At 49.3% G+C, this 19,738-nt stretch overlaps 1 protein-coding gene across 4 annotated transcripts in view; it reads right to left on the reverse strand.

Annotated features, from left to right (window-relative positions):
* Nucleotides 1-19,738, reverse strand: part of CATIP (ciliogenesis associated TTC17 interacting protein) — a 285,718-nt gene that overhangs the window by 19,257 nt on the left and 246,723 nt on the right. The window lies entirely within an intron of this gene.

Raw genomic sequence — 19,738 nt, forward strand, 5'->3', positions numbered from 1 at the left:
GAACATATAAATAACAAAACAACCTTACAGGTCCGAGAGAATTGGACCTTGAAGGAAAAAAGAGGGAGGGACCCATAAAGAACCACCTGTCAGTTAAAAAATATTATTCTCTAGCCCCAAAGGGGAAAGAGAACTCTTTGACCAAAAGGGCAGAGTGTGAGACAAAAGTCATGTAATCCGCATTCTTCACAACAATAAAGAAATATCAGAGAAAGAATTGTCCTGATAAAATCCAAAAGCAGGACTCTCAGAACTCATTCCATTATACCGAAATGAATGAGCACCAAGAGAAAGATGAACAATAATACCTTCATGGTATAGAGAATTTTGTTAGAACCAAATGACAACTCGAAGACTACATAATGCACTGTATAAGACTAAAATGACACCAATATGTTTGATTTCAATATTGATATTCATCAATTATGCAGTTGTAAAAAAAGTTTTGTTTTTTTGCCACAAAGGTGTATATCCTATACATAAGCATAATATATATAAAATGGTGTCACAATAGACTCTGAGTAGCCCGACAACACATAGAGCATCACTGGCCCATATTTACTGCCGGACCGCAGGTATCTACAATGCCTGCACCTGCATAGTCTTTATAGTCATGGCCCGAAAGTATGAACATGACTGCGAGCCGTGGGCATGCTGAAAATACCAAGGCAAGCGAAAGAAGAACAGGGAATGCACCTTTTAGGGCATTTAAAATATTAAATAGGGAAAAAAAGAACCATTACAAGGAAATAGTATATAAACTGATTCCTTGCTAACAACAAGCGCATGCGACAACACTTGTGATACAAAACACAATTTGATCACAAGACCGCCTCAAAAAGTAACAGCCATAATTTTCCAAGGACTTGCAAAACACAGAGAAAATAGATACATACCCAAAAAGACAGGTAATATATATCCCCCAGACAGATGCAAAAAGTATTGTGGAAGAATAGCAAGAAGAGCTTACTATAAAGCCTAAAACCTCCAAACTAACCAGTTACTTACCTTCGGTAACGCTTTTTCTGGTAGATACAGAATCTGCCTGAAGATTTCTCAACTTTTGAATTACCCCTAGCGCAGCATTCTACAGAAACCTTTCTTCATGGCTCTCTCACATCGACGAGGATGTCACAATGGAACGGCTTCGCTCGCAACCCTGTGCAATTTCATCGGAGCCATAAGAAGACCTCGTCAGCATGCTGACTTCAGTTCCACCTATTTTTCCATGCCTTTGAGGCAAACGGTGACCCCACAACATTTCCCAAGTATATACAATATACAACATTTCCATAAGTATACACAGTATACTACTTTAAGAAGAAAACAAACTGGAAATTCTAAAATATAGACATTGCCTAGTGGCAAGCATCACATCATTTCGAATAACAATGAAATACATGATGTTCATGACAAAAATCTTTTCGGTATAAGTAGGCAGACATCGGGGAGGTGGGTGAGTCAGTGAGGAATCCACAGGCAGATACTGTATCCACCAGAAAAAGCTTTACCGAAGGTAGGTAACTTGTTCTCCTGATGGATACATCTGCCTGTGGATTCCTCACATTTTGAATTGAATCCCCAAGCAGTCCCGCTCCCAGAGGATGTTGTCCACCTACCTCCACCAAAGTGGCCATCCTGACTCACCTCTGAGTCTAAGCAGTAATGCTTCACAAATGTGTGGTGGGAGGCCTAAGTTGCCACCTAGCAGATGTCTACAACAGGGACACCTCTAGCCAAAGCCAAAGAAGAAGACTTTGCTCTTTTGGAATGAGTTTGAATACCTTCAAGGAGGCTCCATCTTGGCCAAGGCGTAGCAGATCTTGAAGCAGAGGACGATCCACCTGGACAGTGTTCTCTTGTAGACAGCCTTGCCTTAAATTTTGCCCACATAACCAATGAAGAGTTGGTCGTCCAGCCTGAAGTTTTTGTCCTGTTTAGGTAGAAGCTGACCGCCCTCTTAGGGTACAGGCAGTGACGTCTCTCCTCCTCCTTAGAAGGGTGAGGGAGAAGATAGAAAGTGGGTACATGTCATAGATTGTCCTAGGAGGGAGGGAGTGTCCACCTTAGGCAGGAAAGCCGCTCTGGTCTTAAGAACCATCGTATCCACATGACTTGAGGTAAAAGGAGGCTTAGGGCTAAGAGCCTGTAGCTTGCTAAACCTCCGCCTGGCAGAAGTAATCGCAAACAGAAAAACTGTCTTAAATGCTAAAAATCTCAATAGACAACTATGCAGTGGCTCAAAGGGGGACCCCGACAAGAAAGTAAGAACTAGCACTTACGGCCGCCCTGATGATCCGGGTTACGGTATGGACCGCTGGCTCCTTCCGAACCGGTCCTTCACCCGTGCACTGTATTCCAAACCAGACAGATACCCACTTACTGTCCTATCAACCACACAGTTAAAATCTGGCACGCTGCAACCAAGTCACTCGCCTGGAACAATAAGTTGACCCGTGCCACTCCCCTATGGGACTCTGCAAGGGTTTCGACAAGTGGGACCTGATTGGCATCTCCCACATTAGGGACCTTTGGAGCGCAGAGGGCGTGAAACCTTTTACCACTCTTCAGAGCCAAAACTCCCTCACGGATGTAGAGCGTTTTTGATATCTCCAAGTTCAACACGCGCTGCAGGCAACATTGCCTTGTGACGCTTCTCCGCCAGATAGCTCCCCGCTTGAGGACAGACTATTAGACGGACACTTACCCGAAAAGGCCCTTTCCCTTACCTATCGGAAGCTCATCAATAACATAGATGACCCCTTACTGTCACTACGTGAGAAATGGATTGGAGATGGTATCGAACTTGATGATGAGAACTGGCAGACGGCGATCAGCTCCCCTAAAACTGTTGCCATCCTGGCACGGCTTCGCCTAGTGCAACTAAAGATCCTCCACAGGATTTATTTAACAGGTCCCCAATTAGTACAAGTGGGTGGGCTGACAGATGGGTCATGTAGACGGGGGTGCGCTCAGATGGGCACATTCATGCACACTATTTGGAACTGTGAACCAATCCAGTTATACTGGCGTGCAATCCACACAGTCATGAGCGAAACATTGGGGGTCGGAATTAAGCCAGAAGCACCCTGGTGCCTCCTCAATATCTGGGAACCGATTGACCTTAACACGCACACCACACAGTGGGTCACACTCAGCTGCATGATAGCCAAGAGGAACACAGCACAGATTTGGGGGGCCTCACATGCGCCTACGATTACTAATTGGAAAAAAGACTTTGATTGGTGTATGCTAAGAGAAAAGACTGTATATATGGCCCGGGGTTGCCCCCGGAAATGGTCTAAGATATGGGCCCCCTGGAATGCCTATCGTGGTGACATCTGTGCTCCTCCCCGTGACCTGGATAGCGGCGATGACGCCCCTTCTCCGTGATTTCCAATGAACTATCCTATTGTAATCATATATATTTTTTTAATCCACTGTACTCTCTTCATTGACCATTGTGGAACTGTACCTGATGTCGAGTTTGTTTAATAAAAAGAATGATATAAAAAAAAAAGAAAGTAAGAACTAAATTCAAATCCCACTGAGGCATGATAAATGGAGTGTGAGGAAACCTGTTAGTGAGACCCTCATGACTATGGGAGACTTAAGCAAAGAGGGTTGGTCTGGTAAACAAAGAAAGGCCGACGACGCAGATAAGTAGCCTTTAACAGTTGCTACTGCACAACCCTGTTGAGCCAAGGTAAGATGAGAAACCCAGAATACCAGACAAATGGGCCTACAAATGATACCAGAATAGACAGATTTGTTGGAGTGTCTTCTAGCCGATAATATAACATCCACCGCATCCAGTGAGTGAGAGAAAGAACTCAGGCTGCTTCGTTCAATCACCAGGCATAAAGGTGCAGGCTCTGATGGTGGGGGTGTAGAACCTGCCCCTGCGACTGTGAGAGGAGGTCTGTCCTGAAAGGGAGACGGAGCGGAGGGTGTGATGAAAAGTGCAGGAGGTCTGTGTACCACACCCTTCTTGGTCAATATGGGGCGATCAATATGACTGGGGGCCCGGTCTTGGAGAATCTTCCTCAGAACCCGAGTAATCAAGGGTATGGGAGGGAACGCATAAAGAAGCTGTGAGCCCTAATCTAACTGAAAGGTGTCCTTCAACGCTCCCCGCATTGGACACTGGAGACTGCAGAATAACGGGCAGTGCACGTTCACATGAGTGGCAAACGGGTCCAACCGAGGAAACCCCTACATCCTGAAAATGTGATGGACCACCTCTAGATGAAGACGCCACTTGTTATCGTCCAAATATTGACAACTGTCCACACGCACATTCAGCACCCTGGCCAGATGATTTGCAATTACACAAATCTGATGGTCCTGAGCCCAGGACCTTAGATGCAGAGCCTCTCTGCCGAGACGATGCGACCCTACGCCTCCGTTTGTTTATGTACCACATTGCGGTAGTGTTGTCCATCAGGACCTGAACCGACTGACCTTAAAGGTCTTGAGAGCCAAATGTATCGCCCGTAATTCCAGGAGAATAATGTGAAACAATCTTTCCTCTGGAGACCAAAGGCCTTTGACCTCCAGTTACCCCAGATAAGCCCCCCACGCTAGAGTGGAGGCATCCATTATCACTGTTGCCACTGGAGAAGGAGGTTGAAACGGCTGCCCTTGAGACAGGTTGCCTGGAACACTCCACCATACCAGCTCCGCTGCAGTTTCTCTGGAGATTCTGACCACTTCCCTGAGATATCCGTTGTGTTGAAACCAATGCCTGTGGAGGCACACCTGGAGTGCTCTCATGTGCCAGCGTGCATGGTTGACCAACAGTATGCAGCAAGCAAACAGACCGAGCAGGCGCAGAACCTTCAGGACTGGAACAGCCGCTCCATCTTGAAACATTGGAATCATAGCCTGGATTTCTAGAATCCTCTGAGGAGGCGGGACAGCACAACTCACAGTAGTGTCCAGTACCGCCCCTATAAACAGGTTGCACTTAGAGAGCACCTGGTGAGATTTGGGTACATTTATCGAAAAACCCAAGTTGAACAACAGCTGTGTTGTTACCTGCAGATGATACATCACCATCTCTGGCTACTTTGCTTTGAGCAGCCAGTCGTCCAGATAGGTGAAAACAGGAATCAGGAATCCCTGACCTTCTGAGATGTGCTTCTACCACCACCATCACCTTTGTGAAGACCTGTGGTGCAGATGTTAGACCGAACGGAATTATCGCAAACTGGTAGTGTTGAGATCCCAACGTAAAACAGAGATGCTTGCGATGCGACTTCAGGATGGGAATGTGAAAATACTCATCCTGCAAATCGATCAACACCATCCAGTCTTCCTGATGCAGTGCCAGAAGAATCTGAGCCAGGGTCAACGTCTTGAACTTGCCCTGCTGGAGGTAAAAATTCAAGATCCTGAGGTCTAAGAGCGGTCTCAAACACCCGTCTTTTCTAGGGACCAGGGAATAGAGAGAGAAGAATCCCTGACCCCTTTTGTGCTACGGAATCACCTCTATCGCACCTTTCTACAGCAAAGATAGAACCTCCTGTTGCAGGAGCAACAGATGGTCCTCTGAACACCAGCCCTGGCGAGGGGGGAAAGGAGGGGAAACTAGCGGAAAGGAAGGGCATATCCATTTTCTACAAGATCCAACACCCAAAGACCTGATGACAAGGATCTCCAATTTCATAGAAAATGGACACCCGACCTCCCACGGGTCCAACATGCTCTAAGATGGGGAATCGAGAGCTGCTTTCCAGTGGAACCAGTTAGGGGAACCAAAGAGGAGAAGACTTGTTGGCAAGCTGCGCCTTGCAGGCAACCTCTACCTTTTCCTCTGTACAACATACACAGAGGATTCACCTGCTGTTGTTGTTGCTGCTGCTTCTGCCGGGCCCGAAATGGAGTAGCCTTACCAAAGCCTCGAAATCTACAGTAACCAAAGCCTCTAGGTTGGGATTGCAGGCCTAATGCTCTAGAAGAGGCTCTACTGTCTTTAAAGCGCTGTAGTCTGCTTTGGTTCCAAAGAGCTGAGGGGTAAATTCAAAAGGGTGGGCTGCACATTCTGAGAAAAACCAGACCCTCTTAGCCAGGCGTGCCTCCTAGTAGCCACTGAGGAACCCCTCACTCTAGCCACAGAGTCAGGCGTGTCAAGCCCAGACTGAATAACCTCACAGACCGCAGCTTGAGTGTCCGACAGAACCTCCGCAAAATGGTCCTGGACATCCTCTGGAAATTTAGGGATCGCCTCCTTAGCCGAATCCATTATCGCATGTATATAGCGTCCCAGAAGGCATGTTGCATTTGTCGATTTTAAAGCCATACTGGCTGATGAAAATTCCTTTTTCGCAGATTGTTCCATCTTCTTTGAATCCGTATCCCCAGGTTTGGACGGGAAAGAGCCAGAAGATTGCTTAGAAGAGTATGACGCCTGATTCACCAAGCTCTCAGGAGATGGGTGCAAAGATAAACAAAACGGATCCACAAGGGGCAACTTTGTAACGTCTTGCCACTGATCTGGAAACAGCAGGGGCGGCCTAAGGCTTTTGCCATATTTCGAATCTGGGCTCCATCAAAGCCTCATTACAAGTGAGAAGAGGGTCTGTTGCAGATGAAGGAGAGTGAAGAACCTCTGTCAGGATGTTCTATTTAATGTCTGCAGTGGGTAACTGTAAGTCCAGAATATCAGCCACCTTCCTGATGATTGAGTGGTAATAAGAGATCTCCTGAGAAGGAAGACCCTTAGGATATGAGAGTTCCCACTCCGGCGATGTATCCAGCCCACTTGCTCCCTGAAGCCCCTCAAACTCATGCATGGAATCAACAATCTCCCCTTTCTCAGCCTCTTACTGCTGCTCCTGGAATCCATCCTCCTCCAGAAGCATCTGCGCCTCCCTTCTTGACCTCATCTTGGGAATCGACGTCTGTGATACCGCCCCAGATGCGGTGCCGGTGATTTTGAGGCCGGCATCAATGGAAGGCCTTCAGGGATGGCTCGAGGCGCCTCATGAAGTCAAGACGACGCAGTACCGGAGCCTGACGGCGCCAGAGAATATTTCATCCTTCCCTCTTCGGATTGTATCAATGTCGGGAACCTCAGCGTCGGGAGATGCCAACTCGGGGTCATCAGCATAAACAGCATAAAAGGTGCCTGGGCATAATGAGGTGGTAGGCCCATGTTAAAAGACAGCAGTCCCATGGGGCCAACAGGCGCACCAGATGGGTTAGCCGCCCTGGCAAACATGCCATACATCGCATTTAAAAATTGTGAAGGAGCCATACCTGGAGCCAGCAAGAGAGGGTACAGATCCGGTACAGCCTAGCTCAGGAACAGCTCAAGGCTGCAAGACTGGATCTGGTTGCGGCGCCGGAGTCATTAGAGCCGGAGGAGGAGTGGTTGTAGGGTAAGGCATCGCTTCCCTGGGCGTCGGAGAGTTCCTCGGAGTCAGAGAGTGAGCCAGAGTCACCTGAGGTGAAGGGGAAGGTGAGACTTCATTCTTCCTGTGATACCGTAGAGCAGGGGATCCAGACTTCGAAGAGTTGTCCTTACAAGAACGGCGTCTGGAGCCATGACGGTGCTTCTTTTTGTGCTTCTTCAACGACTTTGACGTGTGCGGAGTTGGTGACTTGGACCTTATCCTTCTTCGGCCCCTCTTCTGCTTCTTTGCCATGAATAGTGTGGCTTCTCTCTCTTTGAGGGCCATCAGATTCATATGCCGACAAGATGAACATCCCTCAATGTCGTGGTCAGATGACAGGCACCAAAGACAATCATTTTGGGGGTCCGTGATGGACATATGACCACGGCATTGCCAACAAGGTTTAAACCTAGACTTTTTCTGAGCAGCCATCGCACAACTACAATAACAGAAGAACCTGTAACAATTTTAAACTACTAAGAAATGGAGAAACCTGGAAACACCTTTACACGTCAATGGCGCGGAAAAATGGGAACTGACGTCAGCTTGCCGGCAAGGTCTTCTAATGGCTCTGATGAAGTCACGTGGGGTCGCAAGCAGAGCTGTTACATTGTGACGTCCTCGTCGACATGGGAGAGCTATGGGAAAAGTTTCAATGGAAGGCTGTGCAAGGGGTAATTCAAAAGGTGAGGAATCCACAGGCAGATGTATCAATCAGAAATAAATGGTATGACCGAAAACAGGTAAGGGACCAGCAGGTAGAAGTCTCCATGAGATTGTTTTCTGACACTACCTATCACATAGCATAAGATACAGAGTTCACCATTATGTTCTAGGAAAGAAAGACTGAATCACCTATCCCCTCCACAGAGGAGAAGGCAACTAGCTCGAGTCTTCCAAAGAAGGAGTAAACTACCATAAACTCTGAGTTTACTCACACAATTTTCCAATAAGTGAAGCACATATAACAAAATGTGGATATGCAGCCCGCTCAGAAGGAGAAAACAACCTGCACAATAAAACACATAGTCCAAGAGGACTTTAATGAAGGATGAACCACAGGAACATGTATTCAAAAGAATACAAAGCACAGGCCATGAATCCATCAGCACTGTAATAATAATGCACACCACACGAGTAGTGAGGACATACTGCCCTGAGTACTTTAACCAATAAAGACCAGATCATCCCTATATACCAGACTTACCACTAGCATACCAACATGTCCCCATGAGAAAACAACAGTACGAAACCATGCACATTGTAGCATACTGAGCCACTTCAAAAGAAGCTTGAGTCAGAAAATCTTCCATACAAGAAGAAAAGTCTCTTGACAATAACCTCTTGAGCACAAAGCTCATCCTTAGAGGCCAAGGGACAAAGGGAAACCTCCCTGGGTTACCTAAACCAATCCTAAATAAGAAAAGAATGGTACCGAGAATAAAATCTGCCCTCACAAGACATCAAGTGTTCAAACCAAAAACAGACATGTACAATGCCTTAACAAAGCTTAATCGCTTATAAAGAAATAGTCTGCATCTCAAATATAAGGACAAGTTACCCAGTAACAAACAACAAAAAGCTATGATTCTGAAATCCTTTGTCACTAAAACTTAACGCTGCAACAGGTTGAATCCCAAAAAGGGGGGCACCATCAAATGGCATGTCGACTAAGCCTGGGCGGAGATCCACTCTACTGCGCTATGCGGAGCTCCACAAGCAGCGTAGTGCATTAGATAAATGCTGTTACTGGCGATTCTAAGTGCTGGGTATTTGTCCGCACTGTGCAATCATCGCGAATGGCACCATGCACAGCGCTAGCGGGGACTGCTTCCTTTCTGCCACTAGAGTTGTTTTTTTACTCGAGCAGCAGCTTTCTCAACATGAATGGACGGTTTCTCAATACAAGTGGTCGCGAGCACACACGACCACTCGCAATGAGAAATCCGACCGCCCGCTTTGAGAAATCACATTGAGAGGTTGATTTTCCATGCACCCGTTTGCCAACTTGACGTTGACGTTTGCGAACAAGGAAAAATCTCACCGAGAAGTGGAGTTTCCTCGCTCGCCCTCACAAACTTGATGTTGACAAGCGTGAGCAAGTAAAAAAACTCCACTCTGCGTTTTGCAAGTCTACAACCTCTGTGTAACGCGGAGTGTGAAAAACTCTGCAAACTCCTCGAGCAGAGCAGAGTTCACCGGCCAGGGTAATGTCTACCAGAGTCGAAAGGACAGCCTCCAAGAAACCCGAAGTTACCAACCAAGCCGGAAGACTTTTTTTTTTTTAAATCTCTTTATTGAGCAAAATAAGCAATCCACTTTTGCACAACAGGCCCCATTTGTAGCATTGTCCAGTAAACCAACGGTCGCACAAAGGGATCATGGCAAGTGAGCATATCACATTACAGTTTTCTATTTTTGCTTTCAATGAAACCATAAGCATGACAGTATATGAAATAAAATAAAGAAAATAACCTAAAAGCAAGAAAGAAATCATAGCTGTGAGTACGTGAGAACAGAGGAGCAGAGCAATTAGCACAATAACTTTGTTGAGTTGAGGACAATTAGCAAGAGAATGCAAGCATCATTACAGTCTGCCGCAGGACTGGCCACAGCAGGTAGTACTAAAGGAGGAAGTCGCATAAATCAAGTCTATGCATTCAGCACACAAGTTATTCCCATTCATCACCACCATCTGCTGCCGAGTGTGTGGCCATGCTGTGCCCTCCCAAGAAACAGCGGAGCGGATGGGCACAGCGCCCTCCCACAAACCATCCTAGCCCACACCTTCCGGTACAATGGAGCCAATCGCCCGGGATTGCACTTCCTGGGTCAGTTTCTCAACATATGAGCGGTATGGACCCCAAATGTCTAACGGTCGGGAAGCTGAGGGAAGTTGTTCGGAGTATTCCACGCTGTTAATGTTGCAATAGGCCAGGCTACGGAGCCAAGCATGTACATTGGAGGGGACGTCTAGCACACCATAGAAACGCTATCTCTCTTTTTGCCAATAAAAAGCAAATGGCAGGCAGTTTACGGAGTGGGCGCCGAAAATTCACCACATAGCCAAGCAGAGCTATTTACGGAGTGGGAACCAACGTTAGGCCCAAAATGTCGCCCAGAATCTTGTGCACCTGGAGCCAATATTCCTGCAAAAGCAGGCACGTCCAGGACAGATGGGCGAAATCAGCCTGTGGGGCACTGCATTTGGGGCAGGAGTGCGGCTTGTTGGCATCTATCTTATGAGCAAGTGCTGGAGTGTGATAAACCCGCCTCAGAAATTTAAAGTGTATAAGTTTATGTCTGCTGTTAATGGACACTTCCCTAGTGGCGGTGCAGTACGCCGCCCATTGGTCGTCAGTAATCTGGGTGCCGAGGTCGCCCTCCCACGCGGTCTGCACCGCTGCATCCGAGGAAGGAAGCGAGGCCAGGCAGAGTTTGTAGAACTTCAAGACCACATGCGATCCCGTCTGATTCTGAATTATGAATGTGAGCATGTCCGCATCCGCAGGGGGAAGTGGGAATGTGCGAAACTCAGCACGCAGCATGGATCTAATCCTAGTCAGCGTGAAAGAGTCCATAAATGTTCGGTCCGTAAATCGCTGGTCCTCAGTTATGGAAAAAATATGGCCGTCCGGGAAGAGATCCCCGATCGTGGCCAATTGGAATTTGGATAGTGTACGTCGCACCACCGGTTCACCAGTGATAGGGAGCCAGTGAGGGTTAGGCAACGGAAGAGCAGGGGAATACAGTTTTTCAATGCGCAGCAGCCGTCGCAGCTTCTCCCAGGCCCAGCACGTGGTGGAGACGGTTTGTATGTCTTGAGGGTCTCGGGGAAGCCCTCTGGGAAGGATTGAATTAAGGGCCACAGGCAGCGCCAGATCGGCTTCTGGTCTCAGATAAGGAATTCTGGCGTCAGGGTGAAACCAGGAATAGGCAAACGAGCATTGCGCAACTAAGTAATAAAGGAAGAAATCGGGCACTCCGAAGCCGCCATGCTCATAAGGAAGCGCCAGCGTACGCCAGGCTACTCGGGGGTTCTTCCCGCCCCATATCAAACGCAAAAAGACGGATCGAAGTTGTGGAAAAAAAATCCTGGTAAGTGGGATAGGGATATTGTTAAATAAATACAAAAACCGAGGGAGTATAATCATTTTGATAATGGCAATCCGGCCAGCCATAGACAAGGGAAGTCGAAGCCAACGCTCCGCACTGTCTTCCAGGTAATCAAGGGCACGGCCGTAATTTAAGCGGATGATGGACACTGTGTCCAAATGGACATGGATTCCCAGATATTTCACGGAGTCCATGTTCCATTCAAGAGGGAAAGTGCTCGTCCATTGCGAGGTGGAGGGGGTAAGCGGAAAAATTACAGATTTGTGCCAATTTATGCGAAGGCCCGAGAATTCGCCAAATCGGGTTATCTCCAGCAATAAGGGTTCCAAATTGGTCCTAGGCGTCCGAACATAAAGAATCGTGTCGTCCGCATATAAAGAGACGAGGAGAGGTCCAGTGCGAAACTGAAGCCCGCGATGGAGGTGCTTCTCCTGAAAATGGCGCACCAGAGGGTCCATAGCAAGGATGAACAGCAAAGGGGATAAGGGGCATCCCTGACGGGTGCCTCGTGAAAGAGTGAAGTTCGTGGAGATGGTGCCATTTAAGCGGATCCGGGCAGTAGGTGCTGTATACAGCAGTTCAACCGTCGCCACAAACAGCTCCGGCATACCCATACGCCTCATAACCGATAGAAAAAAGGGCCACTCCAAAGTGTCGAATGCCTTTTCGGCATCCAAGAACACTGCTGCAGCGGGGGTGGCAGGGTCAATTCTGTGCAAAACCGAGAAGAGCGTACGCAGGTTGAGGGAGGTGGACCTGTGTGGAACAAAACCGGATTGGGCCGGTGAAATAATGGATCCCATCAACAGGGACAGACGGATCGCAAGAACTTTAGCCAAAATCTTATAGTCCAAATTTAATAGGGACAGGGGCCTATAAGAGCTGCATAAGGAGGCATCGCGGTCTGGTTTGGGAAGAAGGACAATCACAGCCTCCCGGAGCGTGGGAGAGAGAACGCCAGACTCAAGAGCCTCCGCGTAGACCTCTACCAGTTTTGGGACAAGTTCCTCTTTATACTCCTTGTAAAAATCAGCAGAGTAACCGTCAAGGCCCGAGGCCGAGGAGCCCCGCAGTGAATCAATGGCCTCAACAATGCTATCCGGAGTTATGGGCATGGCTAGAAATTCCTGCATATATTTTTCGAGGTATACCATGGCAATCTCATTCAGATATGGGCCGGGGTCGCGCCGCTCATCCACAAGCGAGGAGGTGTATAAAGTTTTGTAGTATGACAAGAAAGTGTTGCATATAGCAGGAGTGGAGTGATGTCGTGTGCCCTGCGTGTCCACAATTTCTGATATATAGGCCGCTTGGTGGGGAGGACGGAGCATCTGCGCAAGCAGTTTGCCCGGTCGTTCACCTTCAGCATATTGACGTGCCGTATAGTGTTTGCCCAGAAATCGCAGTTCCCTGTCTGCAGTGTCCCTGAATTCCAACAGCAATGCCAGTCGTCTGGCCTCCCTGGATGTCGATGGGGATGTAAGTATTTCCCTTTCTAGTGCAGAGATATCGGTCTCAATGCGGGTCAAGGTGGAGCGTATCTCCCGCAGAGCCCCCATGTGTTTAGCAATACATGCCCCACGAATGGTGGCCTTGAACCCCTCCCATAGCGTGGCCCAGGAACCCACTGTGCCGGTGTTAATGTCGAAGTACTCGTTAATGGCGCCACGGATCTCTTCTTTAAAAACCGGATCCTGTAGGGCTCTGCCAGGGAAGCGCCACTGTCTTTCATAGCCACCCAACCTAGGGACCAATAGAGTCAAAACCACGGGAGAGTGGTCTGATAGCGTGCGCGGCAGGGTGGAGAGGCCCTCCACCCAGCCAGCGATGCCAGGGGAGAGGAGCCAATAGTCAATTCTAGTACTAGTGTTGTGGAAGCCTGAATGATGTGTATACTCAGGAACATTAGGGTGCAGTCGAGCCTCAATGTCGATTAGGGAAAAATGTGTACAAATTTCTGCAAGTACTGATCTGGCCTGACTCTTGCAGTCCGGGGAAGGGGAGGTACTGTCTCTACCCGGGTTCATTAACAGGTTAAAGTCGCCCCCCATCACTAATAGATCTATGTCGGAGTGGAGCAGCGTCAGTTGGAGGCCCTGAAAAAAAGCAGGAGAATCCAAGTTAGGACCATAAACCCCCACCAGTGCAATCTTGTACCCCAACAGCACACCAGTAATCAGCACATATCGGCCCTCATCATCTGACTTACTACAAGTAAATACAAAAAATGAACACACAATGCACAAATATTGCAACACCTCTGGCATATCTACTGTAATTCGAAAAAACTCTGTGTGCCCCCCCACCCCTGAGACATCGAGGAAGCGTCTGCCTGCGCCAAGTGTGTTTCTTGAAGAAAAAGGACATCAACCTTGTGTCGTGCCGCATAGTTCAATACCTGTTTGCGCTTTCGCGTATTGTTCAAGCCACGGACATTCCATGACATAAGCGTGAGTCTGGACGGGCCAGACTGCAAACCTACCCTGGCCATAGCGTCACACCAAAAAGAAGGACAATCAAGCTTGCATCGAACAGTCCACTCCCATTAGTCCCACCAATACTCACAATCAAAAATGACCAAACAAATAAAACATTCCCCGCCCTCCACCCGCCACCCAGCCTCCCAGTGTCACCAGAGAGGCAAACCCTAAACAAGCGCTGACGTGAGGTACAAAACTTAACAGGTAATCGAAAATGCAGCAAATAAACCAAAACCCCAAATAAGTAAGACAAGTGGGCATACGCCATAGGGGGTAGCAATGCCACACCATGCGGGCGACCCAACCAAAGCGACTTCAGTAGTGGTGACAATTGAACAAGTGTCAAAGAAAAAAGAGGCCACTTCAAATCAGCAACACTGTGGACAGGTCCCCAAAATCAGCCAATAAAGAGCCTTCATTCTTGGCCGGTCTCAGCGAATAGGTCTGCACTAGACTGGGTGTCATTCCGGGCCGGTGAGTGTGCTGCGGATCCAGAAGCCAATGGGGAGCCCTGCCGTTTATAACCTTGACAAAAGTCCTGAGCCTCCGTGGGGGGAGTCAAAGATGCGATATCTGCCGTTAACATCAACCTTCAATCGGGCAGGATACAACATACCGTACTTTAAACCAAGATTACGAAGAGTTGCTTTGACCCCATAATATTTGCGGCGGGCCTCCTGAACCATGAGCGTGAAATTCGGGAAGAAGGATAAGACGCTGCCCTGCCACCGTACCTCGCCGGCCTCGCGGGCGGCGCGAAGCGCGGCGTCTCGATCTCGGAAGTTCATGATCCTGGCGATTATGGGCCTCGGGGTTGACCAGGGCGAGGCTTAGGACCCAAAGACCTATGTGCACGTTCGAACACAAAGCCAGCCGTGAAGGTGTCCTTGCCGAACAGTTCAATGAGGAGGTGTTCAACAAAAGTGTCAAAACGACCCGTCGCAGTTGTCTCTGCCACACCAAGGATTCGGATGTTGTTGTGCCGACCACGCGCTTCCAAGTCCTCATTTTTCATGGCCCCGACTTTAAGAATTTTCTCGACTCTTTCCAGTCGTTTAAGCGCTTTGGCGGCTCCATCTTCCGCATCAGATATCCTGGATTCAGCGAAGTCCAGTCGTCTGTCGTGGGCCTGCACCTTGGTGCCCATATCAGCAATCTTCTGGCCTAGGCTGTCGTAGCGGGTGTCGAGCGCCTTGAAACCTGTGCGCATTTTGCTCATCATGGTAGCTACCATGGCGGCGGTGTCTCCCATGTCTGCGGAGCCGGTAGCCCTGGCGGATGAGCCTGGCGGAGGGTCTGTAGCAAGGAGGGACGTCTTGTCAAAGCCTAATTTTCGCTGATTCGGGTCCCTCTTCCCCATGATCAAGGCAGTGAGAATTGCGTTGGCGCCAGTGAAAGATTGCGTGTCCGCATACGGCGTGGAAGGATGTAGCAGGGCAGAACAGGCCTCAGGGAGACTGACGTCAAACCAGGCCTCAGTGTGCGGCGTCTGACCGGGCGGTGTAGTGACCAAGCGTTGGTGTGTAGAATCAGCCCCACTTCCCCACGTCGACAGCGTCAGGGAGCAGTGACCGTCGTTGCCCGCTGCCACAGAGCCCCTCGGCGAAGTAGAACTCACTGTGGCCAGAGCAGTGTGGGAGCGTCCCTCTCCTTGAGTCCAGCACAAGAGGGTAGGTGGGAAATGGGAGTCCCCACGCGTAGTGTCTAGGCAGGGCCGCCTATGGGCAAAAGGCAGCGCCCCGCGGCACCGCAGCCGCCACCGCCCTCCACCCCCACCGCAACCGGGCAGACAGTCCCGCTCCCCGCCCCAGCCCCGCCGCAGGCCCGAAAATCGAGGCCCCGGCTCCAGCGCGCGGACAGGCCCGAAGGCCGCGGCCACACCCCGGAGACCGGCGCCCCACCCAATAGCCCACGGAGGACCAGCGGCAAGTGCGAGCGCCCACACCCAGCGCGCGGCGGGACGGAGGCTCGGCAGAAGAGCACCGCGCCGCACTCACCGATCACACCGGCGCAGAGAGGGAAGATCGCGGCGAGGTCCGAATGGCCTCGGTTCCCCTCCGCCGAAGACACCACTCAGGACGCTCCCGTTGCCTCCGGAGCCACCCAGTTGGTCAGGGCGATTTCCACATTCGGATCGTCAGCAATGTGGGGGCCAGCGACAGCGGGTCACATATATTTAGTCGCCGTCGGGAGCCCGCATGGAGGAGCTTCACTCAGAGGCGGCCATCCCGATCGCCTCCGTGGCCACGCCCCCCACCAAGCCGGAAGCCTTAATGCCACTGCCGATGTCTTTGCTCGACCCACAGAGTTTGTTGTGTCCATACACACCTTATGGTAAGCCTAAATGCCTGCTGACCATCTTTAATCAAGTCACCAATCTCTGAGCGGAGATTATCCAGAAGAGATGGTAACACATACTTCAGCGAATCCCATACGGCATGAGAATATCGCCCCAGCACACAAGATGTATTTATGGATCTTAAGGCTGAACTTGCGGAAGCAAAGATGTGTTTACCACATGCATCACGACTCCTAGACTCCTAGACATCTTACTCACTGGAGTTTTAGGAACAGAATCTATATCCTGTGAGGAAGTCACAACCTGAGTCACCAAGCTACGGGGGTGTCTATGAAGACAAACTGGGTTTCCAGGTGCAGGCATGAAATATCTCGGTCCACTGAGTACCCCCCAACTCAGGCTTTGCCCAAGTACCTAATAAAATATCAAAAAGGGCCTTCCCAAATGAAAGAACGGGTTCATCCCCGGTCTGTGGACCTTTGCACCGTAGGAAGTCACAGTTTAAAACTTTAGCCACTTTTATTAGCATGTCTTCAAAGGAGGAACTTACCTCCGAAGCAAGGCCAGGGGGAGAAAGCAACCCTGAAGCTGGTGAGGAATCAAGGTCACTAGCCTCTCCCAGAGCAGAAAACCAGTTCTCCTCCATCTGAGGCACAGTAATGTCAGAAATGGGCTGAATGGGCCCTGCCTCAATAGACACAGGCTGTCTTTCCAAAACCTCTTCCTGAGAAGGAATAAAAAACTGAAAATTCCCCTCAGTCTGAATAGTCGAATCTGCATCAGTCGTCATACGATGTCAACACGGAGGAGGAGTGACAACTTGGACCTACGCCGTTGACGTCAGTGCCTGAGTCGGCTGATCAAAGACTGGCATCTTAGGTCGAGAACATAAAGGACTGTGGACCTGCACCAAAGTGGTGCCGGCCAACGTCAACTGGCGCCGATCTATGGACTCCAACGGCTCAACTGTCACCGAGGACAAGGCCTCCGATAGCACCCCTCTAGTGTCCTTGGGGCCTAAAGGGGCTCCAGAGGGAGATGAATTCCTAAAGATGAGGTGCAAGAAATTATGATATTCCCTCATCTGAGCCATCGGCGCCCTGGCTCCCGGAAACATGGGGAGACGCAATGTGGAGTCGCCTACGGCCTCTTCAACCATCGAGCGGGAGGAGTCATGGGAGACGGCGTCTCAACGTGGTGAAGTCCAAGAATGCAGCGACTTCAACCTTCCCTTACCTTTTTACTTCCCCGGTGAACAACATCCTCCAGAATGGCTTTGGCTCCAAGATCTACCCTGCAAATGTTCATCCCGGTACGACGAAGACCGAGGCTGGGAAGCCTCTGTGGACCGTGACACGTGTGCCGTCATCAACTACAAACGCTGCTCCTTAAGCGACTTAAGTTTAAGCTTCTGGCAGGAACACCACATACAAATTGGTTGCGGGTCTTTCAACGACAGTTGTCGGCTACAAGACCCCTAAGGTTTGAAACCTGTAGACATAGAAAAGGCACACTGTTGCACCTAAAACAAAGTTATTGAGGTAGGAAAAAAAAATCGACCAGTGGAACTGCTTCTCTGGATCCGCATTTCAGCCCAGACAAGAAGAAACTGACATCCGCATGCCGGACGGGACTTGTATGGCTTTACTGATGTCATGACCGGAGTCTACGTCATCGCGAAGCAGTACGACGTCGTCCTACGGCGTGCAGAGGTACTGCTGAAAAATGTCCGGATCCGGACTAAACCTTAACAGCCTATATAAATTCCAGGAACCAGCACAGACAGGAAGATAAAATATATTGCAAAACATACGTTTTATGAAGATTTGCTAGCACCATCTTAGTGGGAAGGCATCGTGTGAGATCACAGACTTCAATTTCCAGTACAAAGATAATTACTGACTGGGAAGGATTTCATCACACTTAATCTAAGGATGCACCAGATCCACTAACATTTGTTTGGAGATTTAAAAATACTTTAAGTAAAAACTAAATGTTATTTCATCCCACGATGTAAATCAAGTAAAAAGCAGGTAATTTTAATTCCTAAAATATCTGCCTTAGAATTTGAAACCAAACAAAATCTAACTATTGATGATTGGCTGTTCGATCTGAGTCTTTAGGTGGTCTGGAAGCATGTATGAAAGAAAGCAACAGGCCGTTCATAAATGTAAAAATACCTGGTTCAAATTCATAGAATTGTGAGTATTCTAAGTGGAATATTATGAATGGAATTACAGTAAGAGTTTCTGTACTTGTGTGTGGTTGAGCTAGTTTTAGGCTATGAGATGTTCCTCTTCTGATCTTTTCATTCTCTTTCTTGGTTTGTCTATTTTTGTTTTTGTCATTTCCTTTTTATTTTTGTACTAGCAGCCCTCCCGACGTTGTCCGGGTATGAAATAGAATGTGTATAATGTGTGTATTTGGCAAGGGCATTTTATTTTAAAATCTCGCGGTAGACAACATTTTTTGTTTCATTAGAATAGGGACGGAGAAGGCCCAGCTGCAGCCCTGGTTGATGTGAGCAGGCGCGTGTAATGTCGTTGAATGAGAGAGTTATCAGCCGCGGGTAAATCCGTTTAATGAGAGAGTTGAGTGGCAGCGAGTAGGAGAGGCTGCAGTAATTGTCCCCGCAGACACGCTCATTTGCTTGTTCCCCCGCTTGAGGCCCAGATGCAGGCCTGTTTGATGTTAGCAGGCGCGTGTTTCCCCGCTTGAGGCCCAGCTGCAGCCCTGGTTGATGTTATCAGGCGCGTGTAATTAGTGTACTGATCCGCCGCCTGAGCCCGTCTAGCGCCCTGGTTGATGGTAGCAGGCGCGTGTAATTTTGTTGAATGAGAGAGTTCAGTAACAGCGCGCATGAGAGCCTCCAGTAACGTTACTTACCAGGCCTCCAGGAGAACGCGTTTGTCACACCCCCAGCACACAGCCACAGCAGACGATCTTCTGATTAATGTACGACCCACATGGCATGAAGGGCGGAACGTAGCACACGCCCCCAGCGCTTCTCACGTCCCCAGCGTGCCCCTTGATGCGGCGCAATTGCGTTCACATGGCATGAAGGCCGGACACACGCCCCCAGCGTTTCTCATGCCCCCAGCGTACCCTTGATGCTGCGCGGCAACGTAATTGGCGCTTGTATGTACGACTCACAAGGCATGAAGGGCGGGCACATGCCCTCAGCGTTTGTCACGCCCCCAGCACACACCCACAGCCCACGATGTGATGGCCGTACCACATGCCCCCAGCGTTAGTCACGCCCCCAGCCCACGCCCACAGCACAACGCAGACACGCCCACAAGGGACTACTTTGCTGGCACGGTTCTTTTACCTTTTAAATGTATAGAGGAGTTGGCCTAAGGCTAAGGCGCTCGACCTCGGACCTGGGGATCTGGGTTCGAGTCTTGGTAACGACGCCAAACATCCTGTGATTCTGGGCAAAT

The sequence above is a fragment of the Lissotriton helveticus genome, chromosome 3_1 (assembly GCF_964261635.1).
Source record: "Lissotriton helveticus chromosome 3_1, aLisHel1.1, whole genome shotgun sequence".
NCBI classification, from domain to species: Eukaryota; Metazoa; Chordata; class Amphibia; order Caudata; family Salamandridae; genus Lissotriton; species Lissotriton helveticus.